At 33.3% G+C, this 24,384-nt stretch overlaps 1 protein-coding gene and 1 non-coding gene across 2 annotated transcripts in view; one reads left to right on the plus strand and one right to left on the minus strand.

Annotated features, from left to right (window-relative positions):
• The window catches only part of LOC129802077 (nephrin), a 192,003-nt gene that overhangs the window by 127,473 nt on the left and 40,146 nt on the right, over positions 1-24,384 (minus strand). The gene's annotated exons all lie outside the window — the stretch shown is intronic.
• On the plus strand, positions 14,046-14,116 carry Trnag-gcc (transfer RNA glycine (anticodon GCC)). Its single transcript has one exon. It is a non-coding gene; the product is annotated as a tRNA-Gly (tRNA).

The following is a 24,384-nucleotide window of genomic DNA, read 5'->3' on the forward strand; positions in this document are numbered from 1 at the left end:
CAGAAACTTCATGGTTTTGGCTTAAGTAAATATCTGGGTTTATCTTCATTAAGAAACTACTATGCTGCATTTTAAGAGGATATTCGTCTAGCTATTAAATATATTGACACTAGGTCAGATTCATTGAAGGAATATAGGAAAAATATGAAGTGTTCGAAGCCAGATTGTGTGTGAATCCTGAAAGCCTTCCCATAAGAAAATTCTTATGGAACCATCGTTTTTGCAAGAATTTTGAATCTAAAAGTATCAATGGAAATTTTATTGGGTAATCTTAAAAATATTCACTCAATTTAATATGTTAGACACGGCAATTTCATCTACTTATGTGCCTCAACTTGTGTCATCCCTTGTACAATTCAATTCACCGGATTGCCAGTCGTCTTGAGCTCAGAAAAAGTGGGTACAGTCATCCGAAAAAAAATTTGTCTGATAAGACTAACTCAATTATGGCATCATGTATCAAGGGACTCAGCACAGAGATGAAAAAGTTATTCACCATCTCAGTGTGAATGTGGGATATTAATAATATTGTAATTAATGAAATTATATTTATGTCATAATGTGAATAATGACTGCGTCTTTCTGTGGAATTTTTGTCAATTGACTCTAATTATCGTGGACGATCATTTAATTTGTGAAAAGTTACAATTAATCTGGCTAAGTGGTCGTTTCATTGACTCTCTTTCTTCATCACTTGCATTTTGTATTTGGAGAGGAGGATAAAGAAAATACTCCGCAATGATTCTTTTTATGTGGTTTTCCCGCTTTTTTTTTCCATTTCCCTCCCAACCCAACCTCCCTATACTGTCCAATTCCCATGAAATCCACCTACTTAACTTTGTCTTTGTCTCCGACTGTGCATTAACTTTTGTCCTCCATCTAACTTGTATTATAATTAAAGCCAGAGTGAAACATTTTTAATCTGTTGACGCGACATTTAAGCCACTTGATTGTATTTTTATTTGTCGCCGAGACACTCAAACTGACTACTTTAAAATTACTAAGGAAAGAAAAAGACCATCACTGAATACCATTGTGTAATCCTAATAAATGTAAAATTTTGGATTACTTTAGAAAATTGAGATGTCTTCTCCTGTGATGTCCTCAAAAATGCCGCTATCAAACGAACATATTCTTTCCTAAATACGAATACAACTTTAGAGCAAAAGAATTTATTTTATTGAGGTATAACAAAGGATTTTGAAAAATCCTGCATAGTGTATTTAAAAAAAACCCTACATAAATTTATTGATTTGATTGCTCTCAAGAAAATATTTATTGCTAAGAACCTTGTTATTTTTGCTCCGAGCTTTTTTACGCAAAATTATCTTTTGTCACACTCAATTCTATATGCAATACTTATTGCAATCTATGATGTGGGAAGCTTATAAAACGATAAATTTATAACGTCTTACTAAAATAGGCTGCTCAGTAGGGGAGACTGGGGCACTACTGCACACTTTCCCAAGAAAACTGTAAATTTTAGGAAAATATTTATTCACGAGGACAAAAAAGAATGATGTAAAACATTTCAATTTTGCAGGAAAAGAAAAATTGAGTAACTATAGGGGAAGGCTTTCACGCTGCGCACACACTCTGACTTCGAACACTTTATACTTTACCTATAACTCTTAAGGGGTTACATGTGTCTCTCAGGTCAAAAAAATCATTTTTTTTTATTTTTTTATTTTGTAGTATAACGCTGTTCTTAGAAACCAAAAAAGCTGAACTTTATAAACTTTATATGCTTGATAAATCAGAATAAATCTTATTGTAATCCGATTTCGATGATTTTAAGTGGTTCAGTTTTAAGAAAAAGAAATTAAAAGCACCTTTCGTTTCTTTTTTTTCGACTTTCTTAGGAAGATTTCGACAAGCTTTCTATTTAAAATTCACATCGATTTTTTATGATATTAAATTATTTTCAAAAACGACACAAAAAAAATTCGATTAGAAATTCTGATAAAGAAAAATTATTTTTTACGTGTTTAACGGCGTTATCACACTTGCACATTAAAATTTTAATATGATTCACATTAATTGTCGCTGGTGAGAGTCCAAATGTGTAATTTGTGTGTTTGAATCATTTTATATTCAAAATTTGATCTATTTGTTGATAAAAAGGTAGACTTGGCCCGCAAAATTTGATATAAATTGATTTATAGCATTAATGCGAAAAATTAATGCGATTTTCTCTTTAATTTTTTAATGTGAAAAATATTTATGCTTTAGGTAAATTTAAACTTATTTTTGCAGGCCAAGTCCACTTCTTTATCAATAAATAGAATAACCCCAAATATTAAGTGACTCAAAGACACAAATAACATATTTGGACGCTTACAAGTGACAATTAATGTGAATCACATTAAAATTTTAATGTGCAAGTGTGATAACGCCGTAAAATCAAGAATATAATTTAAATACAAATTTTTCGACGAATTTTGTAAGCTGAAAATTCCCTAAAGCCACCAAAAAGGCTCTTCCTTGAAGAAAATTGCGGAAAATGTCGATCAAAAGTGCACTGAAAAATAGTATTTTTCAGAATAAAACCTGTTCCATGGTGACATTGTAGCTCTTTCTATTATACAAAAATTTCTTCCAGGTTCTCTAAAAATTCTATTTTGAAGATCTTTAAAATTAGATGACGGAATATGGACACAAATTTTTGATCTTGAGTAACCCCTTGCTTTAAACGCATTTTTTTCTCAAAACACCGTTTTACAATGCGATAGTCAATATTACTAAGAGACTACTGAACAGATCTTTCTGAAATTTTGCATACTGATTTTGAGAAGTTTAGTCTAGAGTTTGAAGAAAGGATTTGCACTTCCTTTAATCAGAACCATTTTTACAATACAAAATGAGCTGAAAAATAGGGTAAAATTGATACTTTTTTACAAAAACCTTTGCTAAAAATCCAAATTTTGTTCTTTTCAAAAATACTTCGTTCATCCAGGGGTACAATTAATCCTCTCACAGAGTATATTTGGTTATTTTTATTTCAGATGAATCTACTGGGAGAAATCTTGCCTATCGCAAGGTCTGTTTTTTGAGGAATGGTTCCAAAAATCAGCTACCAACGGTCGAATTTTCAAAATTTTTCAATTTTTTTTTTCTAAATTTTGGTTTAAAGTTATTCTTTTATATCCCAAAATTTCTAAAATATTTTCGACACAATAAATTATTATTAGAAAAAAGACCCATTTTTTTGACCTGATAGACCCATGTAACCCCTTAATAAATCTGACCTTTGGCAATATATTTTAATAATCAGTTTTAAGTTGCAAAGGGGAAGTGAGGGATGCTTCGCACGCGCGAGCCTTCGAACAATCCGAGTTTTCTTTTTGTTTGAAAAGTGCTAATTCCTCATTTCTTAGGCATTAGATAGATAATCATAAACCTCATTTTCACTGCAAAAATAAGCAACCTAGCCCTTCTTTCCTAGGTTCTAGAATCACAAATGCAAAAATGGCCTGAAATGGGAAATTTTGATGACTCACATTTCGTGTGATTTCTCACAGTTAAATTGATTTTCAGAAATATTCACTTACACCAATAGGTGAAGGGTTAATCTGGGTTGATATTTACATAATATTTTTTGCATCGGAGGAAAATTAATTTCCGAGTGGCGAAAAAATCCTAAATACTACAGTGCGTATTGGTTCAACCACTGAAAGTGTTATGGTTTCGCCAACTCATCAGGTAACTCCAGCAGCTTAAAATCACAACATAACCTCAAAGAGGAAAACAAAGGAAAAGGAAGATGAAGAAAAGACAGCTGATAAATTTTTAGGGTTGTCATATTTGAAATGTTCACATTTCAGTCGATTTTTCGAGATAAATTTGCAAGAAAAACAGTGCTTCAGAAAAATTAGAAGAAAACTGTTTTAGATACCTTTTTTTAGTGAAATAATGGTTTCCGTGGATTTGTGGAACTTGAATCTAATAATCGGTAAATAATTTTTAATTGTGAGCAAGAGTTATTCCGGGAAAAAAAGCAATGACGAACCTTAACAACCCATCGTGCGAATCTTGCCCCCACAGGCAAGGTTCGCACAAATCATCATACTTTTTCATTTTCCTGTCCAGGAAAAAGAATAGATTTTATGGCAGTGAATGAGAAATTGAAAATATCATTTTCAATTTGGCCTTACCGTCCCTTAACAAATGCAGGGACATTTTGATTAATTTATTTAAATATTTATTTAAATAAATAATCGATAATAAATTATCGAGCGATTTATCAAACAAAAATCATGCATTTCTTTCCGTGGACAAACATACCTGCAGTACAGTACCTACGAATTCAGAATGATCTCGTCTTTTGAAGTCTAATATCTGACTAAAAAAACCGAAACGTCTTGGTAGTGTCCCGCTTTCCCTATAATGGCTAAGGCTTCCGAAATTCCGAGTAAGCGAGATGACTACAACTTGATTTTATTCACTCTAACTGTAGTGTCAATAAAAAACATTTTTTTTCTCAGTATAAAAATTTAAATAGAGAGCGTACTGCTCAACCGATTGGATCCAGTAAGGGTAAATTTGAAAGGTCCTTGATTCCTGGATTATTCCGAATCGGTTTTATTCGGCTCTAATAAGCTATGTACTTACATTAAACCAATTAGTGATTTTCTATTGAAAATTTAAATGTTAATGTCCAGCTAAGAGCAAATCAGGACTAGGGGCAGAATTAACCAAGGATAGAATTAGACAGATTGAGATTTTATATAAGAATTAAAATAGCTGCCTTGTATAATTACTACTTTGATAAGTCCTTTATTTAATGCACCATTAAAAGGCTTGTAATACGAATTTTCAGTTTAAATTCCCGTAGAAACTATATGAAGATGAAAGCTATATGAAGATCTTAAGAATTTTGGTTCTATAATGCCTTAGGGCGAAGTGAGGCACTTTCAAAGTGGGGTAGCTTTGAAACTGGAAGTTTTTCTCCTATTTTTAAATTAAATTGAGCCTAATGATGTAATTTAGCTTCGCAGTTGGTTTGTTGAGCTAAATTATGTCATAATAAGATCTAGTTTCATTTAAAACTAGGAATAAATACAAAATAATATTCAAACAAATCGTTTAAAAAATAAACCCTCCAAGGTGATTGACCTTTGACCTTCAATTATTCGACATGGCGAATTTTCCGGTGACATGAATGTTTGGACGAAATATTCGCAAGGACTACCTCTAAAACGTATTCGAAAATCATTGAAAAAGCTTGAGCCAATTTCAAACAATTCTATGCCCCAGGGAGGCGTCACGCAGTACAAATATATTTGAAATTCTGGTATTGGCGCTATTTTTGAGACAGCGCCATAAATTGCGGCTAGTCTGCGAAACTGAAATTTCGCGTCAATGGGGCAAGCAAGAAACGTCAGTTGGAGTTTTGCGCGAAAATGTTTGCGAATCTGTTTTTAATAATATCGTGCAAATTTAGTGAAAAAACAATAAGGTGCGTGCCGTGGATGCAATGATGGACTGTCTGGAGGAAAACTGCAGGAGGAAATTTAGAAACAATCCCTTAAAATTGTCTTTCTACAGGTGAGTGTTTGAAGGTGGTGGGAGTCTCATTTAAAGTTGTTACACGCACGTTTTCTTTACTTTGGCTAAGCAATTTATGTACTATAAGGAAGCCAATTTCATAATCCATGCGTCTGTGATTTCAAACTGCGTGTAACAACTCGATTTTACGCATTTTTTGGCTAAAATGTGAATGCATCTCTTTGTGGTGAAAAATGAGAACGTTTGACCAGTGGCGTAGAAGGGCGCTTTAGCAAAATTCATTTAAAAATTTCTACTGTCTTTTCCTTTCGATTAAACTTAATTAAAATGAGTAGTGGAACTTATATTTACTAAAATTTTATTATATTTACAGTTTCCGATCTGATTAAATTTCAGAAAGTGTGGAAGCACCACTTGGAAATTGTAGGAAATATCTTAAAAAGCAACCGTATGTGATTTTGCAGTTTGAGGAAAAGATTTTGATCCGCAAAAGCATGGCAAGAAAATGAAAAATATTTTAAAAAGGGGGCCGTTCCAAAGGTAAGAATTGCAATAATTAATAAATTGTATTGAGTTGAGATATTTATTAGTAAAATGTAATCATTGTTGTGTCTCGTATTAAAAGAATCTGCTAAGTCGCTTGCAGAACGTCTAGGAACGCATTTCCTTCAATATTTGTTTCGTACTTTTGGAGTTTTTGGGAAATTGCACTATTTTACTATTCTATTAATTCTTCTATTTTAATTGCTCGAAATTAAAGAGAATAATATCTATAATCCAATGATTTTTAATAGTTTAGGAGCTCAAATGGTATGAGATAGTAAGTTTCAGTTCCAAAACATTCTCAAGATACCCACATCGTGAGCATACAATGGTTCATATTACAGCTCAAGTAAAAAATTAAAAAAAAAACACTTCAAGATATTCTCAAAATGCGTACAGCTTAATCCTTTGACGACGAGACATTTTTTACGGACCGAAAATCAACAATAAAAATTTAACCGATAAACAAAATCAATGAAACATCTTACATCTGACTTTAAACAGAATCTGATTCAGTGCATTTTTGAGCGATAGGGTCAAAAAGCCCTAAAAATTAAATCAATTTTCTGACAATACCAATGAATAATAATTTTCAATCTAATGAAAAATATTATGTATGAGCTGTATGAATATTGTAGTTTGTTTTTCGAAAAGGTTTTGTCTAAAAAAATTAGAAGTATAAAAAATAATAAAATCATTTTTCTATATTAGAATCTAAAAATTCGTCATTTTTGAGCTTAAATATTTAATAAATACTCCCTCTGTCCAAAAAAAACGTACGTTTGAGAAAAATTCTTATCCCAAAAAAAGTCGTGCGTTTGGAAGGAAATCACTATGAAGAGACGGCGTTAAGTAAAAATTTTGTTTATTGTAAATATCTTATGTACATACTATTCTACATCTTCACAGGTAATATGGAGGTCCACCCACGATGGTAAGATAAGAAAAGGAAGTTATTAAGACTTTTTTATTTTGAATATCTTCAGTAAAATTTAAGTGCCAAATGATTAGAGATGGAGACTCAGGACCTTCGGGCCCTCCCATAAGTCTATCCTGGGTCCAGTAACATGCCCCTCATATCCCCCCCCACCCCTCTCCTTCCCCTCAGCAGTTATGTTATTTTTGGGATTGCTCGAAAACACATCGTGTGATTTTCCAGGGGAACGGGAGGAGCGAAAGAAAGGTAGAGGCATATTAATAATCCTCAAGTTAACTTACGGGGGGTGGGGGGTCGTTCGAAGACACCAAGCCTATATCTCAAACCATTTAACACCCAGATTACAGAACGTAGAGAAAAAAGAAAGATTAGTTTTGTTTTGCTTTTTTGTGAGAGGCATTGTTGTGGTATAACGAAAAGAACTATCAAATAGTGATTCCAACAATGGTTAACCGGTTTCAAAAAAAAAAAAAAAACAGTTAACAGCCCTATCTTGGAGGCGGTTTTAAAACCGGTTTTTAGAGAAGAAACCGCTTTAAAACCGTCTTTTTACAAAAATTTTAATATTTCTCTGAAGCTTAAATTTATTTCTTGAAAACCAAGATACACTGCATGTTAAAAACCATGTTAAAAACCAGCTTCCATTTGAAATATGCAAAAAAAATCGTATAACGAGTAGCCCCACCTTGTCCTACTGAGAAAACATTTGCAAAAGATTTAGTACAATCTTGTAAAAAAAGAAAATTGTGAAAAAAAGATATCTTTAAGATAGCAATTCCGTATCTTACCATCGTGGGTGGACCTCAATATTTTCACTGAAATATTTACTATTTACAATAATATTTACTTTTAAAATATTTACTACACAGTAAAAAAATTTACAACGACTATCGTTGGTAATTTTTGCACGAGCATTATGGTTGTGAGGTTTGTGTATTGGCAATGTTGTGTATTGCCAATTTTATAAAATGGCTTCCTGTCTACATATAATTTTGATTGTAGAGCAATTTTATTCGGTTTATGTGTATTATCTGTGAAAAGTCTCTATATTAAACAAAGTAAAAGGAGAAAAAAGGAAAAAAAAACATGAAGAGGGTCTGAGACTTGAGCCCATAACCTTTGCGTTGATAGTCTCGCGTTTTCCGGCTGCGCCACGAACTTCTTTACTTCTCTTAAGCAAATGGCCAAGAGTTGCATCGTCAATTTCTCTAATTTAAATGATGCTTCCTCTGTTTTCTGTTATTACATAATTATTCCTCATTTTTTACGACTGAGGCATATTTTAAGAATCCAATAAATGATTCTAGAAGACCATTAGACAGTTAGAAATTCGAAAAATGACTAAAATCTTAGAAAAATTGCAATAGTAAACAATTAAATTTTGACAGTTCTCACACAAATTTTCCAATACACAAATTTCATTACACAAACTTAATTTTACTAGCAATATGTTAGTATCTTACTACAAATATGATAGTAATTTTACAATTTATAACCAAAATGCTTGTGACATTACACAACTTTTCCCATACACAACCTTATTACTCACACAATTTTTTACTGTGTATTAACAATAATATTCCGTAAAAGCATTTCTTCATCCCCAACTTTTTTTTCAAACTTACGACTTTTTTGGGACGGAAGGAGTAGCACACAGCTGGAGATTCAATCGTAAAACGGTAAATGCGCTTGAAATCATGCACAGTTCAGTCAAAAACGGTATATGCGCTTAAAATCACCCACAGTTTAATCATAAAACGGTAAATGCGCTTAAAATCATGCATAGCTCAATCATAAAACGGTAAATGCGCTTAAAATCACGCCCTGCTCAATCGTAAAACGACTAAGAATGCACTTAAAATCACGCGCAGCTCAATCATAAACGGTTTTAAGAGTAATCTTGACCGTTTATGATGAGCTGCGCGTGATTTTAAGCGAATTTACCGTTTTATGATTGAACTGTGCGTGATTTTAATCGCTTTTACCGTTTTATGATTGAACTGTGCGTGATTTTAAGCACATTAACCGTTTTATGATTGAGCTGTGCATGATTTTAAGCGCATTTTCCGTTTTATGATTGAACTGTGCGTGATTTTAAGCGCATTTACCGTTTTATGATTGAACTATGCGTGATTTTAAGCGCATTTACCGTTTTATGATTGAACTGTGCGTGATTTTAAGCGCATTTACCGTTTTATGATAAAGCTGTGCGTGATTTTTAGCGCATTTACCGTTTTATGATAGAGCTGTGTAATTCAGCATAATTTTAACCGCTTTGTGATTGAACTGTCTGTGTTTGCAGAGCAATCTTAAACGTTTTATACTTCATCTGTGCGTATTTTAAGCACAATTTTGACGAAATCAATTTAATTTTAGTGACATAACATGCTCAATTTTAACCCTTTCTAGTTTGGGTGAGGGGGATCGGGGCGCCTTATGTTCAGTATTGATCGAAAGTTCGTAGGCCCAGTTATAACATACTAAAATTTGAGATCGATCGATGCCATAGGGGCTGTGTTATTGAAAAAAAAATTGGGTGTGTTTCGAAATGGCGGCAGGAGGGGGTGGGGTGGATCTGACATCACCTACTTCTAGCCGCCCATCGACATTTAACCTCCGCCGAAAACCGCTTGTCGATATCTCTTTCCGTTCTCTTTCCAGAAGTGTTTATACTACGGACGGACGAGACGTCCACGAAAATCGATTTTTGGCGCATATGATATTCGTGATCTATGAGCGTCAATACGTGTAAATCCAAATTTGGGCCCGATCTGACGAGGTTGGATTTCACCTGTGACCACAAAAGCTGAGATTGTAAAGAATCTCAGCTAAAAAATTGAAAAATGTTTTTTAAAAAATCCTAAAAGTCGGGTCGGATAAATATTTAAGTAATACATGATATGCGCTAAAAATCGATTTTCGTGGACGTCTCGTTTCGTCCCGTCCGTCCTTCCATCGTATTACCACTCCTAGATAGAGAATTGTGAGAGACATCTATAAGCTGTTTCTAGCAAAGGTTAAATGTCGATGGGCGGCTATAGAAGTATGTGATATCAGACCTACCCCTACCACCCCCGTCCAGTCTGAAGCTATCTCGATGAAATTTTAGTATATTGTATATGTGATAGAGACTTTTATAACGATGGTTGGCATCCGTCCCCACTCAACTCTACCATACCGCGATTATCTAAATTGAAAGAACTCTATATTTAACGTTTATTAACCAATTTTAATGAATTTTCTTTTTTTTTATTGTTCTTCGACAGACATTAAATTCTATAACAGGAATTAGTTCTCCATTGATAAATCAGACCAGAGTCAGTGAGAAGAACTGTACAGACTGTATACTCAAATTTGCTTGACATAACCATGGAACTAGAATGCTTCGTGAACAACTGAAAAAAGGAAGCAGGATGAAGAGCGTTATTGGAAAGTGTGTGAGATGAACAAATTATCACCATGGGGAGATTATAATCATAGATGCGCAGAAGCATACACATTAAAAAAAAAAGAGACATTAAGTTCGAATGATGTGTCAAGATCGTCAAGATTGATGAATTTCTAAAAGGACAGCACAACAAAAACACATTCCTTACACAGGCAGAACAGTTCAATTAATTTTTCGGTCATTCATAATATGAGATTAATAAAATTTAAAATTACAAGATAAAATTAATTTATAAATAATAAATTGAATATAGCAAGTATATTGCTTAGTACAAAAAAGTTTTAGAATAGCACTGCAGTTTAATTGAGATTTAATTTTGTCATATTTGAAAAAAAAATTATTATAATACATCAACTGGCTAACCTCACAAATTAACTTTCATAATTCTTTGAGATTTTTCCAATATTATCTTTCTGTGCTTTTACTTCTTAGCTATCTGCAGATTTAAACTCAAAACATCGCAATGGTGTTGTCAAACGTATATGTTTTTTTATCGTATTTTGAAAAGTGATGATGTTAAATAATTTTTTTTTCAAAAACCATTAATGTTAAATAAAAATTTGTAAATTTTAACTTTCTTTAATATTTTGAAGTTAGCGAAATACATGCCTTTGATAAATTGTATGATTTCGCTACATATCTAATTGCTTTCAAGTTACTATTTTTTTAAGTTAACGTGTATAGCAATTCGCTGTAATTTATATAAATAAAGTTTTTAATTAAAATAAGTTCACCTCTTTTCTTTATAGTTTGTATGTACATTACAATTATGTACACACAGAAAAATTTTGACTCTAAATTTAAGAATATATAAGATCCTGGGAACTTGAATTGGACGTGAATCCCCAAGGCGTTTAAGTTTAGAAACTCTGAGCGAAAGAAATGGGCTAGAATTCCTAGCTCTTTCAAGTTAAGAGATCGGGAACTTAAGTTCTGCATTAGCTGGAAAATGAAAAATGTCTACAGATTTGCAAATTGCAACTAAAACTAAATGATCAAGGATTTAGAATTAGGGCATTGGCATTCATTGGATGGGATTTGAAATTAAATTCCTGGGTGTTTCTGTTTAAGAATTTTCCATTTTTCTGTGTATAGCAGTAATCATGAAAATTAATCATTAAATTACTAGCTTTGTCCCAAAAAAGTCGTACGCTTGGGAAACATTTACTGAATAAGAAATGATTTTTGTAATTTTTTTTGTTATTGGTAACAATCTTAAATATACTTTCATTCCAGAAAAAAGTGTAATTTATAACCTACGCCACTGTGTTTTCGTTAAATTAAATTATTCAAAAATTATGTGTCGCTCCTGGCGACATCTGTTACTTATTCTGAGTGGCACGAAATGTAAACAGCGACACTTTTTAGAGCTCCGTGTCTACCCCCTGCTATGCCCGAATTTCTCTCTTATTCGAATGACATTTCGGTCCCAAATGCTCGAATTTGAGAGAGTCTACTGTAGGGGAAGTGCTTATAATTTTGGACAGTCTGCTTATAAGCATCGAAGTTCCAAGTTTGAAGTGCGATATTTTCTATACTAATTGACATTTCTTGTTACTCTCTTTTCAGAAGGGTTGTTTAGAAACTTAGCAAGCTATTTATCGTCTTATTTTTATTAAAATTAGTTTTAATACGTTTAAAAATGAATTGATAAGTAGAGGTGACCTTGGCTCTTATTTTGGACAACTTGTTTATTAATTTGTCCAACTTGACTGTAAATTTGGACAGCTAATCCGCCTCAATAGGATGCCCATTGTTCTTCATTTGATGAACCAATCTTACCAAGTCCTCTTCATGTTCATGTAAGGGAAACGTAGAATGTCACAGAAGCCCGGAAACTTTCCATATCATTCATTAAAGTGAGTTGACTTCGATACTCCAAGTATGTGCGGATTCGCTCATTCCCTGATCTTTGCGGGAGCCTTTCAAGGCATTTCTCGCTACATCACTTTCGTAGAGATGATGCTCCTTTGTTTCTCCAGGCATTTGTCCAACCTAGTCATCACAAAAGCTAAAACTTCACGAAATTTCGTGAGAAAAACACCTGTCCAAAATAAGAATCATCACCTCACTGGTGAATGTCTTAAAAAATTTCCCATTTTTCACACGAAAAATATAATTCACAAGCCAAATCTCACTTCAGGTCAAATGTACAAATCATCAGTAACGTGAATCAACACAATTCAACAACACCAGTTTTGGTGAAGTACAACTTTGTTAGTACTTCACCAAAACTAAATAAGACTGAAGTAAGCTACGAAGTTCTGTAATATTTCTCGTAAGTAATTGCTCACACTGAATTTTCAACAAAGCAATTTCAACTCAAATCATATTCAAATTTTAACGTATTTAGTGTTAAAATCTTCCAAAAAGAACAAATATTTAGATAGAATTCATTATTCATCAAATATTGGAATAAAAATCCATCATTTTAATCAATTTATTTTTAGTGTCCAATTTTACCCTCAAAGTGTCCAAATTTAGAAACTGTCCAAAATTATGAGCACTTACCCTAAGTGTAATTCTGTATGAGAGAAAGCATTTTCCATTTAGTCCCTCAATCACTAATTAGTATACATTCTTTCTCACGTGAAATCAAATATTCCATTCAATTAAAAAACATATTCTATAAAATATAAATAAAAGCTTGGTGAACTAGTAAAATTTTCAATTTAGTAACTTTGCATTTAATTTGGATAAATATTTAATATCAGCATATTACATCGTGTAATTTCATCGTTAAAAGTCCCCTTGCTCTCATAGTACTGTAAAGTGAGTGTCTATTCCAATATTGGAACAACTATATAGCATTTCCATTACACACACAAGCACAGGTATTAAATTATGTAAAAGTGAATAAAAAGACACAATGTGAAAGATATTATTTCCCCCGATTTAGGTGCAAAATAGAGAGAAATCTCCCGATTAAAGCAATATTGCTCTAGATACTTGGTCTTTTACAAGTGAATTGAGGGAGGAATAATGAATTGTTATCTCTGTATTCGTTACATAGTGTATATACCAGAGAAAAGTAGAAGAGAACAAGAAATATCAGAAAATCCTCAATAAAACCTTAAGATCCAAATAATTGATTCATTTGATAAGGTTCACTGTTACATTATTCAAAAAGCTGTTAACAAACTCAAAAAAAAATAGAATCCATATGAGAATTATTTTATTAAATCATAACTCAATATAAAAAATAACCGTGTAATATCAAATTAATTAACACAACCACTCACAGAAACATCGAAAATTAATTAAATTATTTTTACACCTTACAAATGGTTTCATCATATAACATTACATTCACCCCATCCCTCTGTGTCAACCAAACCGAATTATATTAAAATAATGTACGAAAATATATTTGAAAAACAAAAAGTATCAACAAATTTGTTGACATCACCATTGAAATTACATTTTTACGCAGAGTTTCCAATTAAAGAACTCATTTATGATATTGTACCAATTTTTAAATTAATTTTAATTCTGATTTCAGGGCTGACAATGTACATATCAGATTCAATTGGAAGTAAAAATAGACATTCATAGATGAATACGACCAATCCACTAACCAAATGATTATCCATCTGGACAATGACCATCGCATCGGTGGTTCAGTGGTAGAATGCTCGCCTGCCACGCGGGCGGCCCGGGTTCGATTCCCGGCCGATGCAGTCCTTTTTTTTCTTTTATCAATTAGTTCACAATAGCTGCATTTTAAGTTTAAGCAATAGAATTCAACAATGCATCCAATTCACAGAAAATTTCAATCGAGAGGTCACGATCTTTGTTCACAACTCTCTATTCCATTTTAAACAGCGCAAAATTCACCGAGGGGTCAATAGCTCAACAATTAAATATATTCAATGCAAAAAAGAAATTCATCATCTGTACTATATGGGTTCTATTTTTAAATTCAGTATCTGAATCTAAATTTAGAATGGAGCAACAAGATTTGTAACTCATTTGTCTCATTTGATTTAAAGGCAAAAAAAGAGAAAGTACATAGTGATTTATATTGAAATTTAATAAAAGAAAAGCTGGTAATATTTATGATATAATCTAATGGAAAATAAAATTGTCCAGACGTTTTCAATTTAATTTCGTGACCAGAAATACAGGACTAAAGATTAAAAAAATAAGACATTCAATCTATCAATATAAAAATCTCGGAGAGATTGAAAAATAATTAAATATTTTATTTCACAATAAATACAATTATCCAGGCATGGTACATATTTCTTTCCTATTTTTGCAATGCAAGACTACCGAAGAGACGACCAATCAAATAGTAACGAATAGTTAATCGATCGTCTCGAAATAAACTTCATCTGCAATGAGTTCAAATTTAAAGAGAATGGAATAACGTCCTCTGCCTAAAATTGAGTTACATCAAAAAAAAAATCTTAAAAAAAACCGAGAGTAAAAAATTAATAGCAAAAAGAATACACAACCACTAATAAAATTATCGACAAAAAAAGAGTGGTAAAGCGTATCATGCTTTGCGAAGTGCTCGAACTTGTAACTTCGATGCTACTATTAGCCTCAAAAGTACTTTTGCATCATTTACAGTTTACCGGTTCACAACCGATTTAAACCAATTCATAATTCAATCAAAAGATTGCCTAAAATACCTTATGAGTAATACAATTTATTTTCTGATAAATATTACTAATCGGTTATAAACCGGTTCAGAACTGATTGGAACCGATTCAGACTTGTCAAAAATTCCAAGACCTTTCCAAAGACCTAAAAGTAACCCCATTCGGTCGATATATACCTTCTCTAGCGCCTTACAAAACTTTGCCTTTGAGAAATCGTTGTTAAGAATAATTAAAGGGTATTTCCGTATAAGGACCAAATGTCCGCCCGAGTATTCTCTAAAACATATCTATTGGGTCCCGGTCAAAATCCCGAAAGCCAAAATCCCGAAATCCAAAATCCCGAATGCTCGATTTTCGTTTAAACCTCAATTTCGAGGTTAAAGGCTTCGGCACACCTTTTAGATCAGGAAAATTTCATGAAGTAGAAATTCGCATCCCTTTCTTTCTCACATGTTTTGCATAATGTCTATCTCATTCTCTCGCACTCTTCTTCTTCTCTTAAACATCACTCCAAGTTCAATTTAGCTCAATCAAATTTGGTATGCGAAAGAATGAGATAGTCATATGCAAAACATGTGAGAAAGAAAAGGATTCGAATTTCGACTTCATGAAATTTTCCTGATCTAAAAGGTGTGCCGGAGTCATAAAAAACAACATGAGAGAAAAGTTGCACATAGACGAAAATGTAGCTAATAAAATTCTCTATCAAACTCATAAAACAGATTGTTAGAGACAGTCCTAGTTTTCGAGATATTTTTGATTAAAGTTGCTAAAAAGTTCGATTTTTCCTTGTTTTCTGACATATATGAGACTACAGCGCTCCTGGTGTCAGTTTCACGAACTCCATCTGTCCATACGATTATCGGGCATATAAAGGAGAACAAATGTTCCCATTAAGAAATAAATCGGTTCAGCAGAATCGGAGATATAGGAACCCAAGTATCAAAAAACGGCAAAAACGGTTTTGCCTAGATTCCACGCGCAAAAACAAAATGATATCAATATGATAAGTACTTTCGTAAATCATTTGACCTTAGAAATAGAAAAAATAGCACGAGAACCCAGGGACAAAAAAAAGTTTAAAATTGTTGCACAGTGTAATCATAATCAAACTTGAAAAATGATAACAAACTTTTTTTGAATTTAACTGCCGCCCGAATTAAAATGTAGCCTGATCTTGAAAGAGCCGAATTAGCGAGAGTCTACTGTATCTAAATATTATGACTGAATTATCTATTTCATTGATTTGAATGGTTAGGGGGAAGTGGGGCAGCTTTGAAGTGGTGTAGTTTTGAAACTGGACTTTTATATTCTCTTTTTAAATAGAATTGAGCCTTATCATTATACAATTCACCTTCAGAATTGCTTTATGGAGCTAAATTATAACAAAATAAGCTCCAGTTTCATTTAAAAATAGGAACCTAATTTTAAAGCTGCCCCACTTCCCCTATTCTGTTTATTTATTTTAATGTCTAATGTAGAAACCGAGGAGCGTAAATTAGCGAGATAGTTTTACCTTTACGCCCTAGACACACTTACGACTTAAGCCAAGAGACGACTTAGTGAAAAATTATGGAAATGCAGTTTAATCAATATTTCGAATACAATTACGCTAAGCCGTCTCTCGGCTAATATTCAGGTCTGTCGAGGCCCTTAGAGTTCAACCAATTTAATAAATAAATCAATAATGAAAAGGTGGGCACTTTTGAAGTGGGGCACTTTTGTAAAAGGACTTTTTCTCCTAATTTTAAATGGAACTGAACCTTACCACAATGTAATTTGGCTTCTGGAGTTTAATTATATTACGATTAGGTCCAGTTTTATTTTTTAAAAAAAAGGAGGAAAAGTCCTATATCAAAAGTACCCCATATACAACTAGACTAGACTATAAATATTGAGCATTAAATTGAATTGGAATATTAGAAATTAGGATATTCTTCTCCAAAATTAATTTATTTTTTATGCCTAATAATACATAAAATTGATCAAAATTCACATTTTCTATTTCAGCAAGCTTTAGAAAACATCACCCCCTAATACCCAAAGTATAATTATCGATTAAATAATCTCAATTGTTTTCCAATATTGCCCATACTCTTCCTTTTCTTTTCAAGTGGTTGATAATGCCGTGTAATACAAATTTCCTGTTGAGTGGCTTTCTGTTTTCCTTGCCTAGATCCCCAAATGAAAAAGAGAGCACCCCCCTTTTGTAATTGATTTTTAATTTTACTGGCAATCATGGAAATAATTCTAATTATCGCATCTGAAAGCACAATTATCTCACAGTAGACAGAAAAGGGTAGAACTTGGTGACCATATGATACCACATGAGACGAAAATAGAAGGGAAAAATCAAATAATAAATGGTTAGAGTGCAAATATTCAGAAATGTTGTTGGAAAATGCTTTTGCTGAGAGAGTAATGCTAAAAGGCTAATGAAGGGAAGTGAATGGAAAACTATTAATTAAATTCTCATGCAATTAAATACCCTCAATGGCTTTTAAATATAGCTGCATCATTTTTTTTTAACATCCCTCGCACAAACATAGTGAAATGCTTGTTGGACAAAGGGAAATTTCAAATGTAAATTATGCATATGCATATGAAAATGCAAAAGGAATGTAGATTTTCCTGAGAGAATCCAACCCCTGGCTCTTACTAAACAAAATACTTGAGCATCTAGGTGATTTTCACAGAAAACAATCTCAAACAAGGTCCTTGATTAGATTTTCTTCTCCACCCTACTCCCCTTCTAACACTCCAACTTTAGAGAGTTTTCCTCTAAATTTCCTAGAAAAATTCCTTATCTTTAAATTTGCTTGAATAACGACAAATTCAAACGCAAATCATCTGCACGTTCCAACTTTATGCACCCATCTCTATTCTCTGTCAATAAATTCAATTGGTCAGAATAACCGGAATAAGAAAATAAAACAGTTCAACAATTTTCAAATGCATCTGCATACAGAACAAATTTTCATTTTTATCCTTTCAACGGGCATTCACCAAACTTCACTCTGGCGGTTTTCAGGTTTTTCCCCGGAAATTTGATTATGAGTGCAAATGGCAGAAAACCATCACCAGTTTTTCATTTTTTCCCCCGTAAAAAATACAACAACGCAGAGAACGCAATTCAAATAGGGGAGAGCGAGGCCCGAATGGCAGTCTCCGTAAACAAACTTTTTTCGAAAAGAATTATAATTAATTTCGAAATGTACTTTCGAAATTGTTCCTTTATTACAGGTGAATTCCCAAGCATTCCTGAAATTATCAACAACAGGTTAATTCCGAATGTGAAATTTGAGGTTATGTTTATCATCTTAATAATCGTGTGTGCTTCTCTAGAAAATCTGTATAAACAGCTGAAAATCTCAAATCTATCGTATTATTACTCGAGTTCTACTGCTCGTCGAGGTTGAAAAGGTATTTTCGACAAAAACGAGTTTAAAGTTTAGCAATATGTAGGCAGCACATGTGTTTTTGTTCGAAATCCTTCAAAATCCTTCAGTTTCTGGCACTTAAAAATTCCTTTAACTTTATTTTTTTTTAAATGATATCTTACATTATTCTAGACATACTTTTACATCATTTACGCCCAAAAATTTAAAAAAAAAAAGAAGTGAATATAACCCCTTACGGTATGTTTCACATAAATTCCGTTCCATTTTCGAAAATATTGTTTATAGGATTGAGAAAAGTCATCTGTCCCTCTAAATATTTATATTCTAGGACCTTGACTGTAATCATTCCCTAATAACTTCTATATAGACTTAAAAAATCGAAACAAAAACATTTTAGCTTCTCGCACTGACCGCCAGAAGATATATGCGAATTACACTCCGAATTTCGAAATTGGACTCTATATATTTCGACAAAATATTCAGAACTCTCAACGAGGTAATCAGTTCCAATATTCAAATATTAACGACAATTTATCGAATTGAAATCGATTTAATACACTTTCAGAAAAACTCAGAAGTAATATGCTGGGAAACATGAACTCTTAGTTAATCATCATCACCAGAAACAAAGTAAATAAAAACGGTTTTTTTTTATTTTTAAGAAAGTCGCCTCTAGGGGAGGTTTTCAGGCTTCGCACACACCCTAGCTTCGAACCCTTCATATTTTCTCGTATTTTTTTAAAATGAATCTGACCTATTTTTAAAGAAATGTGTGATAGCTATTACTAGAATACCAGCTATTAAAATATATTGTCATAGATAAGTCAGATTTATTAAAAGTATTATGGGAAAAATATAGTGTTCGAAGCTAGATTATCTGCGAAGCCTGTAAAGTCTTCCCCTATTACTGCACTGGGAAATGTCAAATTTCTGTCACATTGATAAAATTTTTTAGCGGTCAAGTACTTTTCGATATTCTAATACAAAGAGGAGATTTTGATTTGAGCACTTTCACAACTGCTTGTCACGCCATCTTCAGTGTCACAATAAAGAAACTGTTCAATTTTGCATGAACGAACATCTTCCACATTCCTCCCAATTACAGTTGGCGTTTGATTCTGCAATAGTGTCTTGGGTAAAACATCAATGGAAATCTACATTGCAGAAGAAGTTGTTGATATTCAAAGAATCCAGTCTCAGTTTAGTTTTTTCAAACTGAAATGAGAGGAATTATAATGAAATGAACCTCATTGCTTTGGTTTTTTCCACAAAAATGCAAAAACAGATACGCATTCAAATTTTCAAGACAAGACACTTCAAAATTCGAATAGAAAATACTTCGACACTCATGCGAACGAAACGAGAGGTAAAAACGTACCTACAGATTTTGTTTTGAAGGAATGAGAGGTAAATCAGCTTTAGGAAGCGTATTTCCCGACCGATTTCGGCAAGTATGGATTTAATTGAAAGGTCTTGGAATTTTCACTTCAATTGCAACATTGAGTTATTGCTTTGATCCACCTTTGAACTGGACCGCCTTTAAAATAGGATTATTTTCTTTCATTTCTAAATGGGATTGAGCCTTATCATGATGTTATTTACCTTCTCAATTGATATCTGGAGCTTATATAATAGACCATAATGGTACGGTTCAGTTTCACTTAAAATAGCAGAAAATATTTTAAATGAGACCTATTTCAAACGTGCCCCACCTCCCCTAGTATCATGGTCATGAAATCGAATACAGGTAGTTCCGCTTTCACTGAAAAACACAGGACCGAAAAAATCCCGCGAATTTACTCCACTGACACAGAAAAACTGCATACCCCCAGGGGTGGCATTTGGAATAAGTTACGGAACCCCGAGATGTATGCAAAACATTTTTGACGACAATTTATTAGCCTATTTTCAGGGCCAAAGTATTTCAAATTTACCGCGAGAAAAATATTTTCAAACATTTAGGGGCATTTCAAAAATTATTTTATAAACTCCAATAGGGGGAAATGGGGCACCTTTGAATGTGGGGCACCCTTGAATGTGAGGCACCTTTGAAATTGGGATTTGTCACCTAGTTTTAAATAAAATTTACCCTTGTCGTGATATAATTTAGCTGCGCAAATAGATTAAAAATCTATGTTACATTATGATATGGCTCAGTTCTACTTGAACATAGGAGAAAAGTACCAATTGCAAAGCTGCCCCACATTTAAAGATGCTCCATTTCCCCCTAGTAGACAATTCATATCAAATTCTTTCAATCCGTTTTCACTTAAGCCGGAACGCCCTGTATTCTTCAAAGAAAAGATATTTGTGATCCCCTTATGGCTCTAAAGTTAAAGTTTTTATAAAAGTAAATGAATGGATGTAACTGCGGTAAAGCCCGTCAAATAAAGTTACTGCCCAGGGTAACCCGATTGTCCCCTACAATCAAAATGCCTACAATTAAAAATGCTACAACAGGGGCTTTACAATTTCGAACCCATGATGAAATTTCATTGACTAACAAAGTCAAACAATAAATCGGACACACCACGATAACCTTTCACAGAAGATAGGGCAGCAAAAATCATTCAAAGTTTGCCAAAACTTTTTAAACTCCATGCGGGATTCTTTTTTTTTTCAAGTTTGAAGCGTATTTTATTGCTCGAACTCGACCGAGGCCGGTATAGGGGCTATGTATTGATGATGTTTGGATATTCGTCCGTCCGCCTGTTCGGTGAAAGGTAAAGGCGAGGGTTTTTAGGATTGCTCCGTTTTCCAAGGTCAAAGATCAAAAAGGGTCTATAGAGCGTATTTATCAACCAAAGGGATTATATTTGGAGTCGTTGGAAAGGTCTTGGAATTTCTAACAAGTCTGTACCGGTTCCAATAGGATATCAATCGGTTATGAATCGGTTATAAATTAATAAGTTATTTTCGTTCGAGAATCAATTGTATTACTCCTTTTGGGTGATTATTTGAGTGGTATGTGAATTATTAATATAGGCACATACGATGTAAAACTACTTTAAAAATAATAAAATAACGAGCTCGAGCATTTCGCAAAACTGGGATGCTTTTCCACCCCTTTTTTTTTGCTAACAATCAATCCAACGTACGAAACAGGTAGAGATAGTAAAAAAAAAAATGTTAAAGCACAAAGTATATTGGATAATATTTTTCCGGAATGGAAAACTTATCTAATGGCTCATGTGATGCAGTAAATGTGCTGTATGATGCATGAAATGGAAACTTGTTGACAAACAGAATACTGCGTGAATTGTAATTCAATTGCAAGTATAACCATATTTTTCTTTCAATTTTTTTTTTTCATCTAGAACTCAGAATGAATTGTAATTGACATATTGCCATCTTAAGGGTGGTGGTAGAGTGTCTGCAAAACGGCGACAAGAGTTATTCTTCATTCTTGTCTATTTTGCGTCTTAAGGCGTGAAGAAATTTTGTATAAACCTTTTTTTTTAGGTCTTTTGGTGTCTTTTACTTTCAGTTAATGCTCATAAATTCGCATATGACACCCGCACATACACGCTCTACATAGCCAAACACACAACAAATCATCAAGAGGCACAATGTGGTGTAATATGAAAATGACAAAAAGGGAGGGTGGCATTTGGTGTTTTGGAGGGATGAAGCTTTCGTTTGTTTATTTTCCATTTTGTTGTCGTTTATGGGCTCCCGTTCATTTTGTTTATCTTCAATCTTTTACTCCTCTATTTCCACAAGTAAATGCACTACATATGTTTATATGTGAAAATCACCACAATGTATATAGGGAAAGGCTTTCAGGCTTCGCACACAATCCTCTTGTTCAGTGATAACCTTCCCGATTTGAAAGGTTTCTCCGGTTGAGGTTTTTCCTTTACCGATTCGAAGGTAAATCAGAGAGAACTTACCTAAAACCTCGTTGGAAGTTCGAACTTTTAAAGTCACGATTTACACAAAAGTCAGCAAGTTCATAAAAAGGACATTTATCTTAATCAAATTTCAAATCAAACATTCAACCCTCCTAAAAATCCACAAAACTACACAAAAATTCATTTTGCAGCAAACGTTTTTCTACTGTTATTAAGATTGTTGACAATTGAAGTGTCTACAACAGAGGTGTGCAAGAAACCGTTGAAACCGAATTAACGTCAAATGAAACATGTACGTCAATGGTCAAAACGCTACTATAACAAACTTATTTTGACGTTAATTCGGTTTCAACGGTTTCTTGCACACCTCTGGTCTACAATACCGAAATTCGAAATGGCAGAACAATCAGCGCTAAAGCGGCGAGTACGTGAACTTGCACTTTAGGCTACCGGTCAAGGGGGAGATATTAGGGTCGGAAGTGGTGTACAGCTAAAACTGAAGTGCTTGGAAGTCTTTGGAAGTGGAACTGTCCGAAAATAAAGTCTTCGTTGTTTAATTCCAAATTTTGCACACTATAACGCTACTTTTGACTAAGATTTTTAGGGCAGAATCACATTGACAGTAAAATGCTCACCGTATTTCGTTAATTTACGCATTTTCATTGCAATTCTTACGCAAATTTTCCATTACCCTATTTCATACTCGGTGGCACTAGGTGAAAATAATATAAGAAAATTGAAGAAATAAAACGAAAATACGATAAACGGTGAGCAAAAACAAAACTGTAAGAGAAATAATTCTCAGTTTTTTTTTGCTCACCGTTTATCGTATTTTCGTTTTATTTCTTCAATTTTCTTATATTATTTTCACCTAGTGCCACCGAGTATGAGATAGGCTAATACGGTAATGAAAAATTTGCGTAAGAATTGCAATGAAAATGCGTAAATTAACAAAATACGGTGAGCCCACGGCAAACATTTTATTGTCAATGTGATTCTGCCCTTAATTCGAGCGGCAGTATAATTTGAAGAAAAAAAAAGTTTGTTGGCAGATATTGTAGTGAGACTACTGCCACGCTGGACAACGGACTTGAACCTTCGGAAACTATAGGGAGATGTAGGGAAGTATGAAAGAGCTTATCTTGGGACAATCGGTCTCTAGAACAGGTTCAAAGTACGCCCTGACCTGTGGCCAGTCCAGATTAAACTGGTAGGTTGGGACGAGTTCCCTAATGGTCCCTATCTTTAGAAGCCAATATTGAGAAAGGAATTGGCTGGGTTGTCGATTTTGATGAGATATATAGTAGATACTGGATCAATGCTCGTATTGATGATATAAAAATTCAGACATCCCATTTTTTGATTTCGGTGATTGTGATATATGCTGGTCTGAACTTAAAATGAAGAAAAAGAGTTGTTTAAGGGCTAGATTGATCGATACCTTACTGCGAAAAACCTTATGCCAATCTGGTGGATCGGTTAAGTGTTGCGATATTAAGGGTAGAACGTTTAGCTTGGAGCCTTGTATCAAAAGACAGGTGTTTGATCAACAATTTCTTCCAAGATGTAAATCTAACTCGGCGCACAAGAAAGAGTAAAATTCAAAATACAAAATACTTTGCAGTGCACTGAGAAAAAAAAGAGGGTGCGATTAACTTTTTTTCCTCACAACTTTAACAATTTTTAGGTGGAAAAATATATCAACATTTTTTAATGTTAATTTTACACCTTTTTAAGGGTAAAATTAACATGAAAAAGGGTAACTTTAACCCCCAATACACCTTAAAAGGGTAATATTTACACCGATTTCGGATCAATACTGCAGGGAAAATTAACATTTTCAACATGTTATTTTAACTTTTTCGGATTTCTCTCAGTGTGGTAGCGATTTCTCTTTTGATATTTTGCGATAAAGAACTTTTATGGATCGACTTGTGACAGATGCTGTTGAGAAAAGATCTAATACAGCAACAGTGGAAAAGGTCTTGGAAAAAATAGAAAAAGCTTGTAGGAAAAGATGATCTGCAATCATTATAAGTATTAATGCAATATTTATGGAATTCCAGGGAAATTATTTGGGCTA

Source organism: Phlebotomus papatasi, chromosome 2 (assembly GCF_024763615.1).
Source record: "Phlebotomus papatasi isolate M1 chromosome 2, Ppap_2.1, whole genome shotgun sequence".
NCBI classification, from domain to species: Eukaryota; Metazoa; Arthropoda; class Insecta; order Diptera; family Psychodidae; genus Phlebotomus; species Phlebotomus papatasi.